This window comes from Camelus bactrianus, chromosome 4 (assembly GCF_048773025.1).
Source record: "Camelus bactrianus isolate YW-2024 breed Bactrian camel chromosome 4, ASM4877302v1, whole genome shotgun sequence".
NCBI classification, from domain to species: Eukaryota; Metazoa; Chordata; class Mammalia; order Artiodactyla; family Camelidae; genus Camelus; species Camelus bactrianus.
In genome coordinates, this window is record NC_133542.1 from 26,317,589 (window position 1) to 26,331,332 (window position 13,744).

At 35.1% G+C, this 13,744-nt stretch overlaps 1 protein-coding gene across 4 annotated transcripts in view; it reads left to right on the forward strand.

Annotated features, from left to right (window-relative positions):
- PTPRD (protein tyrosine phosphatase receptor type D) overlaps positions 1-13,744 on the forward strand; it is a 1,875,536-nt gene that overhangs the window by 256,349 nt on the left and 1,605,443 nt on the right. The window lies entirely within an intron of this gene.

The following is a 13,744-nucleotide window of genomic DNA, read 5'->3' on the forward strand; positions in this document are numbered from 1 at the left end:
CTGATTCCATAATTTACTTCATAAACAATCGGACCATATTTCTCTATCTTTATAAAAAAGAGGTTTAGATTAAACTCTTCTTGAGCTCTTGTAACACTATAAATGTCTAAAATTATATAATGAAGTCATGAAATGTCCAGGGAAATGTATACATAAAATAGAAATAAATTGATATCTGAATCATTTTTAAGAGCCCTGTTTCTCAGTTAAAAATGCAAATGTTTTCCAGAACACAATGCTTTTAGGTTGACTTGATTTATAGTCATTTTCCAAAATAGAGAAAAAAAGCCACATAAAGTAATTGTTTTTAATGGTTATTATACTTTAGCTTGTAACCACCCGATAATGTGACTTTTTCTCCCTATCTTTCTGCCTCTTTTAAATTAGATGCTTTATCTTAATGGGATTTTTTTTCTTCCTGTGTTTTCAGTTGATGAACATCTCTTTGTATTTATAACCACTGAACATTATCAAATTCATTTGAGGTTTAGCCTGCCTGATATCTTTGACTCTCTCTAGATAAAAATGGGAAAACAGGAAAAAAAAAAATGTTGTTTGGGCAGTGTTTACCGAAATACTCTGTATAAAAATGAGGGATGGACCATTTACTATCAAGACACCCAAATTCTGGTCAAATGTTTCACATATTTTGCAACGATGCTGAGAGAATTTCATAGATTCCGGGCATCCTTATCAACTTGATAGTTATCATAGAATATGCCGTAAGTGATGGCAAAGTCAGCGAGACTCTTATCATTTTTTAAATTGTGTATTTACAGAATGCATATCACTGAACAATAAAAACAAGAATGACAGAAAAAAAACATTCACCACAATACTGATTCCATATTGTTCTTAAAAACATAGAATTTTCTGACTAGATTAGTACTGAGATCTATCCCACTCCGTGTCTCACCTTGGTGTCTCTGAAAAAGTCATCGACAGTTATCCTTGTGACTTGTGTGGTTATTCTTTTTACCAAAAGGAGCTAGAGTCATATCTCAAAACCTTCTGAGGTAGCTCAGCTTATCAGCAAATTTTTCTCGGTTTTTGGAAATGAATATATACCTCAGTATATGCTAACATTGGAGCAAGGAGATTCATGAAATTACTGCCCACCATAAAATGGATTACTTCCTTTCTTTTTAATGTTAGATTTTATAAATATTCAAGGAGTGTTCCCAACCAAATGATGGAGCAAGTGTGAATAAATAAAATTTATGTAAGAATTTAATATTCATCAAACTTCTTTCAGCCTTTTTTTCCCCCTTGTCTGCAGGGCCTAAACCAGGTATCTTGCCAAATGCTAGATCCTTCTCGAAAACTTTGGTAATTGTATATACCTCTAAAACAATGACCATTTTCAGTGTGTTTTTCCTTTTTAAATTGAAATATGGAGGACAAAACTACATGCTAGTCTAGAAGAAATAAAATCACTTTTTACAAGATAAATAAACACTACACTTTCCAAGTTTCTTTTTCTTTTTGCCTATAGCTCTTTCAGGGAAGTCCCAACATTTTGTTGAACTTTCTGGTTGCAGTGCTTCATTTTGATGTGAAAGCATTAAACACGGAGTTTGAGGCCACAGATTGCAAGAATGGAATCCTGTATCATCCACTCTGCATGATCTTGACTATGGCATTTTAATTCTAATATATAAAATGAGACCAATAATACCTCCTTCACTGATGTCTTCATTGGTTTGGGATACGATAACAAAAGTGCCATAGACTAGGTGGTTTACACAGCAAACATCTAGCCTACAGTTCTGGAGACTGGAAGTCTGAGAGCAGAGCGTTAGTATGATTGGGTCCTTGATGAGGGCTCTCTTCCTGGTTTATAGGCAGCTGCCTTCTTGCTGTGTCCTCACATTGCAGGGAGAGAGATCATCTCTCTCATATCTCTTCTTACAAGGACACCAATCTCATTCATGAGAATTCCACCCTTATGACCTAATTACCTTCCAAAGGACCCTCCTCCAAATACCAACATGAATTTGGGGGAACAGAAACATTCAGTTCATAGCAACAGAGTTTGTATTCTTATTTGCTTTATATGAAATTTATGTGTGTAATTTTTAAAAAAATTCATTTACTCAACAAAGATTAAATGAACATTTCAATTTAAGCAAGAATATCTGAAATACAAACATGGGCAGTGTTTTTCACTTTCTGAGTAGTCATTTATTCTTTCAGGTAACCATTAATGTAACTTTTGTATATATACAGGTATAGTAGCTCTCATTAAGTGTTCCTCATTCATGTAACATTAAATGGGAGGGGCTATTTAATTTAGCTATTAAGGATTCAACAGTGAGCAAAACAGGAAAGTTCTGCATTTACACGGTTTATATCCTGAGGAAAGAACCAAAAAGTCAAATAAATTAATGTATAATGTCAGGTTGTAAAGATAGAAGAATAAAGGGAACATTTTAGCTATATTTTACTACATTTCATTAGTAGTATGAAATCCCCAAAATAAAGATGGTTTCCTCTCTTATGTTACATGGTGTCTGTGGGCCATTGTGGATCAGTTTCAGCTCTGCGCTTCTGTTTTCTTTATTCTGGAATCCAGACTGCGCAGATCATGTGGGCTTTGTAACCAATTTGGGGAGATTTTGGCTTTTATTCCAAGAGAGATGGGAAGACGTTGGAAAGTTTTGAGCAGGAGGGTGCCAGGATCCATTGTATATTTTGTAATGGATCATTCTGCTTGCTGAATAGTATGCATAGCATCAGGAAGAACAGTTGAAGGATAACCGTACAGTGCGGATGAAAATAAAGTAGTATGCACTAGGGTGGTAGCATTTAAAGTGGGGAGAGGCAAGTGATCTGACTTTGGAGATACTGAAGGCAGAGCTGAAATGTACTACAGATTGTATGTGGGTGTGAGACAAAAAGGCATTGAAGCATTCGTATCTCTCACTTGAACAATTGAAAATATGGTGTTGTCTTTTATTGAGATACCTTTTAATATTAATTATATAAAATGATGATGAATGCTTTATTTTTTTCCCTGGGTTATGATCAATAACTCAAAAGACCTAAAATACCTTAAAGTAATGGGAGCTTTACTCTAAGAATACATGTGATGGAAAATTTAGGACAAGATCCAGTAAAGTCAGCAAAAATGATAATCTGTTAAATAAATATTTATTACAGAAAACAATCCCCTACACCAGTCAAATAATCCCCACATGTACCTTAGAGCAGTGTGGTTGAGTGGCTCCAAGCTGCATCAATTTAATGGCTCATTCAAATCTTTCCATCTGCATTAGTTTTCTATGGCTGCTACAACGAATTGCCACAACCCAGTGGCTTAAAACCACACAAAAATATTTTACTGTTCTGGAGGCCAGAAGTCTGAATTAGTTTAGCTGGCCGAAATAAAGTTATCTGCAGAACCTTCTCTTCTGAGACTGTAGAAAAGAATTTGTTTCCTTGGTTATACAGATTCTGGATCTGCATTCCTTCCTCCATCTTCAAAGCCAGCGGTGTAACATCTTCAAATCGTTCTGTGCTTCCATCACTTTGTATTCTCCTCTCTGTGGCTAAAATCTCCTTCTGTCTCCTTGTTATAAGGACACTTGTGATTACCATTTGGATCTACCCAGATAATCCTGGACCATCTCTCCATCTCAATATTTGTAATTTAATCACATTTGGAAAGTTTCTTTTGTCATATAAGGTAACATTCGAAGGTTGCAGGGATTAGGACGTTGGCATCTTTTGGAGACATCATGCAGCCTATCACACAGTCTTTCTACTCTGCCTTCCTCAGCCAGGGGCTTTCATCCTCGGGAATCATCCATTGTGGTGCATGATGGCTGCACTTTCTAGGAAGCACATGCAGACACTAGTGTTCAGTGGAAGCAAAAAGTCTCCATCTGTGTATGTATTTCTATTTATCATCAAGGAAACCTTTTCTAGAAGCTCCCCCAAGAGCTTTTCTTTATATCTTAAGAGGAATCTCTTTACACACTCATTCCTAAACAAATCACTAACTAGGGCCCATTAATACAGATTCCTTAAACAATTGCATTTATAAAAGAAGGCCAGACTGTTAGATGCTGTCAATATTAGGTAAACAACCGATGCTTCTCCTACATTTCTCTAGCATCAGCTTAGGATTTCTATACTAAGAGAGTTTATTTCAGATGCAAAAAATATATGTAGGGTTTTGAGCATATGTATATGATTTTCTTTGTTGAGCTTGTTTATTTATCATTTAATTATTACACTAGCTATCAGTAAATCCTCGCTAATGACACTGGCCCTTTATGACCTTGACCCTTATTCAATTAATTCTGCATCTATAGAACACTACCTTTTGTGGGTTTTTTTTTTTTGACTCTAAACTTAATGCATTTACATGCATTATTAGTACATTTTTAAATAACTCAACTCCCTATGGTCTCATTATTTTTATCCTTGATTTTAAACAGAGGGTTAGAAAGATTAATCCAATGTAGGAGTCAGTAATATAACTCCTTATTTTCTAAATCTATTTATATATTATAATGTATATTAGTGAAATCTGTCATTTTTTTAAACATATGGAAGAAGCAAAAGAGAAGTTTTCCAAAATTAAGCTGCTCTGTGATACAGCTACAGCTTTCTCGTGTAGCAGTGTAATCCTGAAAGCGAATGTCTGACATTCTCTTTCTTAAGCTGGAACCTGATTTATGGGTTTATGCCTGCATCAATGCCTCCATTAGATCATTGCCATTTGAAAAAAAGTAAACCAGCCAGCTTAAGATTGTCTTTGTTAAGAGTTCTGGAAAAATAATAACTAGCCTGTCATGCAAAGGGAATGAGATAGAAGAAAATGGGGAAAAGAAAAATCTTGACTTCTGTTGAAATTAACAGTATTTTGGATGCCTTATGAAATGTGCTGCTGGCAGCAGCTAGCAGTCAGTGTTTTTAGTTGTCTTTCTCACACATCTTTGGGGAGATTTCTAGATTTGAACTGAATATCACAAGTTCAATCATGTAATGTGGTCATCCTGTCACAAGGAAAGATGGCACGACCAATAGCTCTTCTTTTACAATTTTAAAAAGTGACAAGGGCTCAGGATAAGTTCAGGTTGACTAAAATGCTCTTTTAAATTTCAATGAAACAAATGAATATGTGAAAGTTTAACTATCACCCTCTTTGCCCTACTTCTCAACACCCACACATAAAAATCCTTCTGTCTTTAAATATTCCTTAACATTTCATCTGCACCTATCTTCCCATCCACTACATTCTGCTCTTCATTAGTTTGTCTTATGCACATCTTATTTCCGTTACTATATTTTAAATACGTGTATATAGAGTGTCTTGCATACAGTAGGTACTTCAAAATACTTACTGAGAAACTTTTTGATTCCAAATCACATTGCAGGATTTCCTGTTCAGTCCCGTTTCTACAATGTCTTGATTAACTCTTGTGATGTGACTCCTGGTTATCCTTCACATTTCAAAACACAAGTCAGGTTCTTATTGTTGTGACTATAGAGGTTTGAGGGAAGTCACTTGAACCATCTCTAACGTTGAATGGTCATATCAACGCGGGCAGGGTTCTTCTCTTTCGCACCTTCACGTCTCAAACACTTAAACTGTAGCCTGCTCTGCCCATGAGTTCACGCTAAATAGGTAGGTATTGAACAGAACCATTAGTTACAAAAATATAAAAGTTGATTTATGTCACATACAGCCCATTGATAAAGTAAAATAAAATGTAAATAAATAAGAAATAAGGCCATTAATTCCTACCAAAGCTGTGTGATGTTAACTCATTTCTGGGAGTTTTATAATTTCTAGTATAGACTCTGTTAAAAGATGAACTTGTTAAGAGCTTATCTGAGCAAAAATCAGTCTGAATTGGATATTGTCAAACCGGAAGGGCTCAGGAGCACTTCACGGACAGGAGCTGGGGAGAGACTTTTATAGAGAAAAGTAGAAGAATAGCAAGGGAACTGTTGATTGGCTCTAGCTTAAAGACTTGTTTGTGTTTGCTTGTTTTTAGTTTTGATTTTCGTAATCTTGAGGCATTTACCGACTTAGATTTTGGTTTGCTTGTGTAGGTTGCCATGACATTAGAGCTATCTCAGTCTAATGGCCTCCTTGTTAAATTAGTTTAACAAGTATCCAGTAAGTCTCATTTTGCCAACCTTTTCTTCAAATTGAAATCTAGCCTTTGGTTTTCCAGAGACTATAGGAAAGAAATCAAAACAAAAACAAAAAAAAAGAAATATAAAAAATATCCATCTTGATTCAGAGTAAGCAAGTGAGCAATGTTTTGGTTATTCCACATCATATATTCCTGATTGGTGTCTTATTGTATGGTCAGTTTCATTGAGGCAGATGAAATTGACATTGGACGCTCCATATCGTGTATGATTTCTTACCACCCAATTTTTGTATCTCTGAAATGAAACCCTCAAGGAGGAAAAAATGTTTTTAATTTCCCAGTTCTAATCTGGGTTGTTGCCACGTCTATATTTTAGAAATTGTAAAGTAAATGAGGCAGTGATGAAGCTTTCATGCCAGAGATGCTTTTAAATACCAAAAGCCTGTCATTACTGCCGAGTTTCATTTTTCTCCTAATTCTTTAATTAAGTAGGATAAGAACTGCATCTCTTAAGCAAATTCTTCTGCTGTCCTTTCCTGGCCTCCATTGGATCTCTTATTTGTATGCCTCCTATTTTCCTGATAATGGGCTTGTGTGAATTGTAAACTTCAAGGATTGATCCAGTCCTTCAAACAGAAGTGAGTTCTAGGTTTCTGTGTTCCTGAACACAGATGCCAAATTGTCTTGCTTCTTTACTTGGGTCAGTAAGTTAACAGATAAACTGATATTTACAATTCTATGGTGAAATGGGACTAATCTTATAGTCCTGTAATGTATTCGAGACTGGGCAAGTCTACAGTTGTTTTTTTAAAACTAATTAGCCAGCAGCTTATTGAGACATTAGATACAGCACAGAGAACATTTTCCTCCTAAAATTATTTTAACCAAATAATAAAACCAGGTTTTTGTTTTTCTTTTCACAAATGGTTATGAAAGTTCTAATTATTTTTTTTCTATTCTTAAAATGATGAGGGCAAAATCAACTGCCATCTCTTCCACAGGAATGTTTTTAAGTGGAGATTAATTTTGTGTTTCCATGTCTTCCAACAGAGGTTTATGGTCAAATCGTTAAAGATATTGCAGAGTAAATTCATGAATTCTTAATCAATTCATAATTGTCTTCCAATAGCTAAGCCTGTAGGATTGTTTTAGTCATTGTCAGGTTTGAAACTTCATAGATAGTTCAAACTTCTTAAAACATAAACCATGTAGCCTAGGTACTGAAGGAGTGAAAATCAGGAGTCAAGAGCAGAATGCCTCTCAGGAGAGAAAACGTCCTCTACTTGGAAACATGCCCTGTTAGTCATTTTGGCTGAGGAATTGCCTTCAGGATGTCATACAGTGACCTAGAAGTGACAAGGAGATATGGCTTTCCTGCCTATGGAATGCTCTTAAGTTGGGACAGTTGCTGGTAAATTTATTAAAGAATAAAAGAAAAGAGATCAGAGGTGGGAGAGAGAGAACACAGTGAAGTGGCTAGAACTGGGGCCCGAACAGAAAGGATAACCCACAAATGGCCTGTCCAGCAGAAGAGAGGCTTCAGTCCACCATGCACTGAGAGGCTTCCTGTTTCTGCTCGTGTTCTTGTATTTCTCCTGGCTCTTCCTGTCTGTTGCCTAGATATCTTCCCAAGTGTGAGGCCTGAGTCTAGGACATGTGCCATAGCAGTGCAGGTACCAGTGCATGGATTTGTGATTTGTGTGTGTGTGGAGTGGGGGTGTGTGTGTGCTTAGATTCTCAGGAGATCACAGGGTTATTTAACCAGAAACAGTCTCTTCAGAGATACGGATGCGGGAGGAATGTGACATGTGTAGAGACAACTCATCTCTGCTATGGCTGTATAGACTTTACTCTGCAGGTACATCCAACTGAGTGGCAAGTTGGTTCTGGAAGTCACTTTGACCTCACTCACCAAGTTCTGCCCTGGGACCTAGGCCACCATCTGTTTAGACTTCAAGGCATCATTTTCTTAAGGTACCTCAACATATATACACTTTGTGCTAATTATGACCCTGCTCTTGTCAATTGCTTCCTTAGGCCCAAAGGAGGAATTTCAAGGGACTGAACCACTGAATACCTGCTGTTCAATGAACAAGTAATGAGCCCCTTGACTGCAGCTAGGCTGGTGGCCTGTGATAAATACCCCTGATATAAAAGTGTTCCCTGTTTGCTGTCTTTTATCTCTGTCTGCCTCTCTTTCTCAATAGCTTTTATCTCTGTCTGCCTCTCTTTCTCAATAGCTAACTAACGAGATACTGATATAGACAGTTTGATATGTCTATATGTGTACATATATGTATATACATATTTATATATATACACATGTACAAAATACATGCATATGCATGCATGACATGTATATATAATGATACACCTGGCAGAAAAAAAATACTACAGAAGTAGCACTAGTCCCTACAATTTTACACATAAATCCCACTTTCTAGAGGCAAATGTTGGTTTTTATTTCACAAATTACCTAAATACCTTTAAATAATAAGTGTATGTTGATTTATCAACAATACCTTTTGACTCTCACCTATGAAAAATAACTGCTGTGCAATTATATTATCCTGCTAAGCTTCCTCATTCATCTTAACATTTGATAGAGGTGTATTTTTTAGAAGTTATCCTCTTGGTTGATTTTGCATATTTATATGACTAATTTGAACTTTGGTTTCCTCTGTCATCAAGTTGTACAGCATATGGAGAAAAATATATTAAATGAGAATCCTATTGTCCTCACTTTTTTTCAACACCTCTCTTTACTTGCTGCACTGTTTCCTGAAAGGTCTCAGTTTGCTTTTGTATTTTTAAGTTTGTTAAACATATTCTGTGTTTCTCTCATTCTTGAGTCATTGCTACTTTGTGTGTACCTTGGTCCTAACCATTAAAAACACTCATAATGGGGGTGATTTTATCAGTACTGTTAGTTGCTGTAGTGTGTAGGATTGTGTATCCTTTTCTGCAGATTCAACACCAAGGACTTTTTTGCATCAAGGATTTTAAAAAACAATACTGTCATCATTTTTTTCTCTCTGTGCTTCAATACTTGTTTAGGGATTGCTTCATCATCATGCACACACAGAAGTCCAAATTGAAGGTATAATTTTATTTTTATATGGATTAAAGTATTTAAATATATACATCTCATACACATACAAATGACATGTGCCAAGCTTTTTCTGAACTGTATAGAAATGTATTTAATTAGCAAATTTAATCTTTTCCTAATCCTATTGAAGACTGGTACCTATTATGCCTATTTTGTTGATGAGGTTAATGAAACTCCAAAATTATATTTAACATGTTCAGTGGTACATAACTAGTGGGTTAGTGATGGCACTGACATTCAAACCCAGGAGTATTGCTCCAGATACTGTGGTTTTGTTCAGTATCATGCAATGTTTCTATAAGAAGAATGATGTATACATGTAGGTTAAGATATTTGTTTATGAGTATTTCACTATAAGGAATGAAATTTAAGTGAGAGTATATAACATCTTGACACACTGAACCCCTCAGAAAACATTTTTATGTTCACAGTACAAGGGAAAAATAAGTGATAATGCAGTTATTTTCCAGGTATTTTCTTCCTACATTTTAAATTTCTTCCTTCATGTGAAAATAGTCTTTAAAACACACCCTTAGCAAAAAGATGTATTCTTGTAGCATCATGTAGAATTGATAAAATACAGTTTATATTTAGGACTGAGTGATCTACATTTTAATTTGAGAGCTTGTTTTAAGTGATACTTCCAGTTAATAACTGATAAAAATCTTTATTACAGTTATTAGACCAATTAAACATAAATTCTTAGTTTTTACTAAGAAGTTAAAATTAAACATTAGTAACTTTCATAAAATGTTCAAAATGGCAGTCAAAATTAAACCTTAATACCATTTGGAATACTATCCAAAAAGGAACTCATAAATAAAGCTCATATTCAGATGATGATGTAGACCATGTGTGCATGTGGTATGCAGAACTCTTAAGATGAGCCTCCGTGCCCTGAACCCTGGTGTAACCCCCACTTCTTGAGTGTAAACTGGGCCTGCAACTGCTTCAACCCATATTAGGTGATGAGCGGAGACATTTTCCAGACATAATTAAAATCCCTAATCAGTTGGCTTTAAGTTGTATAAAAGGAAGCTTATTATGGGTGGAACTGACCTGATCAGGTGGGGTTTTTAAAAGAGGTCAAGAGGTAAGAGACTGGAAGCAGCAGATACATTGCTTCTCCCATGCTGGCCTTGGAGAAATAAGCTTCCATGAGCCGTACAGCTGCAAGGAAATTAATTCTGCTAACAACTTCATGAGACTAGAATAAGACCCTGTGCCTCGTTGGAGACGGCAGCCCCATACAACACTTGGTTGCAGCCTTTTGAGACCCTGAGCAGAGAACCCAACTAAGCTGTGCCTGTGTTTCTGACCCACAAGAACTATGAGATAATGAAGGAGACTATCTTAAGCTGCAAAGTTGTGGTGATTTTTTAGACAGGAATAGAAAACTAAGACAGTGAACTATCTCTTATGGGGAAAAGTAGAATCTTTAAAAAAATTCTTCTACAACTTGGATAATGTTTCATTACATACACATAAGCACACAGGTACAAACACAAGTATGTGCAAGACTAGGACATTTTACTGCTCAGAATTTGTAGGAAAAAAAATGCAGTCCCAATAATTAGATGTAAATCGTCCTAAGAATTGCAGTGCCAGAGTTAAACAAAGAGCTGAAGGTGCATCTAATCTAAACTCTTTGCTGTTTAGTTAAGAAATAAGAGCTGCAAAAAGGTGAAGCACTCACCTAGGGTCATGCAATCAAGCAGAGAAGTTGCTGGGATAAGATCGCAGCCTGTGTTCCCAGAATGAGACTCAGTTTCTACCTGTACAAGTTACCAGATGTAACTTGGGGAATCTAGTCAGACTGCACCTAACCAATACAGAACGGCAAATAACTCATCTTTACGACTCTGGATTTTGCAATGAGTACGATTGGAAGGATTTTATTCACAACATGCACAAACCTAAAGATGCGAGATCAATCAGCTGGATGTTTTTATCCTATATGACAGTTCTTAATGATTAACTGTACATTTTGACACCAGTCAGACAGTTGAAATCTCACCTATGTCAATGGAGACCTAATCTGTGTCTTCTGATAAATAGAGTGCAGTGCTTGAATGAGTCAGGATGATTATACCACAGGGAAACTAACTCACAGAAGAAATGCACAGTGCCAAAAACCCATGAAAAGATGCTCAGACTTATCAATAACTAAATGCAAATAACAATAACAAAGATTATTTTTACTTTTTATTATTCATCAAATATTTACTGAATACTTTTCTCATGTTAATAACTTGTATTGTTTCTGAAGATAAATAGCAAAAACATTGTTCTTGCCTTCATAAACTTCATATTCTAGTGTTTGTTGTAAACATTGAGCAACAGATCACACAAATAAACCTTAAATTGAATCCATATTAAGTCCTATGGAGAAAAGAACCAGGGGGTTATGAACACATATATCAAGACATCTGACCTAATCTTGAGGTGGTTAGAGGAGGCATTCCTGGGTAAGTTACATTTATAAGTGAAAGAAACTGATGAATGGATGGAGAGTGTGTGTTTGTATATCTGCAGATGTGTGATAGAAGAGATTCTCAAATTTCATGCTGTGGTTTTGATCTTGGGAAATTGGAGAATGGAAATTCCATAACAGAAGTATGAAAACAGGTATTAATGAATGAAAATGAGTTCAGTTAGGAACAAACAAAGTTTGAAGGGGTTGCATGATAGGCAGACAGACGGAAATAAGGGAATATATTTTGGATGAGGAAATTGGAAGAGGAATGGTCTATTCCTCTTCCAATTCCCTGGACAGTTCTTACTAAATCTGTTCTTAACTTCCTTTATAACTGAAGTGCTTAACAACTTTCTTTTAAGGTGATGGTTCACAACCTTGACTACAGGCAGATTTTCATGCGATTACAAAAAAAAGTCCTGCTTAGGCTGATACACCACAAAGATTCTCATTTGATTTTTGGGTGTCAGTATTTTTAAAAGGCACTCAATTGATTCTAATATACAGCCGGAGTTGAGAGTTACAGCCTTTAGACATTTCTTAGCTAACATTAGGATAATTTATCTGCTACAGAAACTTAATAACATTTAAATTAGGAATTTCTTAGAGAAGCTCTTTAGAATATAATAGAATAATAAATAAGTGCCCTGGGAAATCATTTAATTGAACTCCTACATTTTACAGATGAAACTGAAGGCTCATCTTGTCAAAGTGACTTACATAAGGTGAATAAGTAGTCCTGTTGCTTTTCAGTTAAACCTATTGTAACATAGTCCACATAGGAAATTCTGTACTGAGCAATTAAAACTCATTCTCAAAAAAAAAAATCAGCATCTACTATGAGCCAGACTGTGCCAAGTCAGTTAAGTTAATAACTAATCCTATAAGGTAACTGTTTAAATTTCCATTCTGGGCATTCCAAGACATTAAGTAAATTCCCTAAATTATGGAGCCAAGATACGGTGGAGTCAGGATTCAAATCCAATTCTGCGAGATTTGAAAATTATGATCTTTCCATGACTGCTTCTCTGGGCTTATCTAGTATTTCCTTATATGCCTAAAATTAACTTAGTTAAATTTTTGATGAAAAATAATGTTTTATTATTTTAATTGCCTACAACCCCAGTATATTTGTAGTTGCATGATCATAAGAGAGTTGCTTGTAGTTTTAAAGGATTAAATGGTTCAAAAGTAATTTATATTATATGATAAATGCAATGGAATGCTGATTCTTGTCCTAGAAAATTTAAGGATGTTCACTTTAAAAAAGTCTTTTGAGTCCTTTTAAAATTGTAATCCTGACCTTTAGTAAGTGTTAAACAGGTTTGTTCAAAATTTAATGAGGATGAGTTTTCATATGATAGTCATTTTAATTCAGAGTATTACGAAGGATTCGGCAATTTTAGTATAAAATAGCAGAACTTGTTACATATGTATGGTCGATGACTAGCTCAGGCTAAATTTTGCACATCTATGGAGTCTAAAATTCAGTTGGGTTTCCATCCAATTTTTTGTTTAAGTATCATAAGTGGAAGAAAATACACAGTCTAAAACGAACCATGGTTTGAAACTCCTTTCTCTTCTCAGCCACTTTTTCTTTGTAAGTGGCTTCTCAGTAAACTAACTGCTGGATATTAGGTGAAATTTAGAAATCATGATAAAATGAAAAATGCAATGAATGCTAGCTACCTCTTATTTTAACTATTAAGTGTATAGATGTAACTGACAGACCAACCTATTTTTTTTTAATATCATTACTTCATGACATAGTAAATGAATCTAACTAAAAAATATTGGTATTGACATTGAGCTTAGAATTAATTTAGCATCTAAACTAACCACAATTCCCAACTAAAATATATATATATTTCAATGTATGTGTAATTTTAATCATTATTGTATATGACTTGCTTTTCTTTATTATATATTTATAATATTCATTTAGTAGTTCACCTTTTAACCTAGTGCTTTTTAGAAAGACACACATATACGTATACATATAAATACATGTATTCATGTATATGTATATGTGTATCTATA